General features: G+C 38.7%; 1 protein-coding gene across 1 annotated transcript in view; it reads right to left on the minus strand.

Annotated features, from left to right (window-relative positions):
- LOC107697578 (centrosomal protein of 120 kDa-like) overlaps positions 1 to 1,554 on the minus strand; it is a 34,935-nt gene that overhangs the window by 8,143 nt on the left and 25,238 nt on the right. The window lies entirely within an intron of this gene.

Genomic DNA, 1,554 nt, shown 5'->3' on the forward strand with positions numbered 1-1,554 from the left:
TCAGATGATGTATAAATCTCAATTTTGAAAAATGGACCCTTATGACTGGTTTTGTGCTCCAGGGTCACATATATCTGATATAAAGAGAATATAAAGGACACAATGGCTCAATTTTACCCAGTGACTCAAACTGAGCAAAATTATGAATTTGTTGCAGACATAGGTATTTGTATGATGAAATTCTGATGCTTGTGATGTATAATCAGTGAGATGTTTATACAGTACAGCAGATACTGACATAAAATGATCTAAATATCACTCTATATCTTGAAGCTCGAGCTGAAGCTGGACGTTTCTACAATTACACTAAAGGAGCTTTTACTGGATAAAACACTCTAAACTCTCAATCAGAGACAGAAGACATGAGGAGATCGAGTGTGAAACAGCAAAGATTGATCATATTCAGGTCTTAGAAATTTACATACACTACTGGTCAATCACAATATTACTGCTTTTGCTGTATTTCTGATCAAATAAATTCAGGCTTGGTGAGCAGAAGAGACTTCTTTTAAAATCTTACTGTTCAAAAACGTTTGACTGGTAGTGTATGCAACACAACACAGTATCTTTACAGGGTAAATTCACCAGAATCTGATCAAATGCGACGAGTCTGTGAATGCTGTCTAAGAAGCAGAGAAGCGCTGACAGCGGTGGTATATATACAGTGCTGTTCGTTACAGATCCAGTGTGTGTTTAACAGCACATCCATCAGCTCAAGCCGCTCCCGGTGTTAAGACAGCGTCCAGTCCAACTAAAACCTTACAAGCGCTCTCCATCCGCCGCTTCTCCCTCTGACAGAAAGCAGACACCAGAGAAACCTGACACACGATGTTTGGTGTTCGCAAACGAGCAGAGAGCGTCCAGAAAAGAAGAAGAGAGACGGGGGAGGATTGAGCCTGGATAAACCGGGACAAATGCATGTTTACACGTTACTGACACGAGAGGGAAGACGATATATACACAAGCCTCTTCTCTTTACGCATGTCAGAAACCTAGTTTGCTTGATTTGTTAGCGCTGCGCCTGGCCAGATGTTTTCTGGGAAAGAATGAGACGGCAGGCTGAAGTATTTCAGTAGGTGGGCTGTCTGAAGACGTGAAGATGCTCTGTTTCACCAAGGAGCCGCAGACAAATTCAATAGAAAACAGACGCTGGATATATGTGGGAATATTCTAGATGTCTGAACGCATGTTCACACTCATCTTGTGAAATATATATACATATACACTACCGGTCAAAAGTTTGGGATCAGAAGGATTTTTAATGTTTATAATAAAACACTCTAAACTCTCAATCAGAGACAGAAGACATGAGGAGATCGAGTGTGAAACAGCAAAGATTGATCATATTCAGGTCTTAGAAATTTACATACACTACTGGTCAAAAGTTTTTGAACAGTAAAATGTTAACATTTTTTTTTTTAAAGTCTCTTCTGCTCAGCAAGTCTGCGTTTATTTGTTCAAAAATGCAGTAAAAATTGTGAAATATTATTATCATTTAAAACAGCTGTTTTCTATGTGAATATCTGTTAAACTGTAATGTATTTCTGTGATCAA

This window comes from Sinocyclocheilus anshuiensis, unplaced genomic scaffold, assembly GCF_001515605.1.
Source record: "Sinocyclocheilus anshuiensis isolate Anshui unplaced genomic scaffold, SAMN03320099.WGS_v1.1 scaffold1312, whole genome shotgun sequence".
Classification (NCBI taxonomy): Eukaryota; Metazoa; Chordata; class Actinopteri; order Cypriniformes; family Cyprinidae; genus Sinocyclocheilus; species Sinocyclocheilus anshuiensis.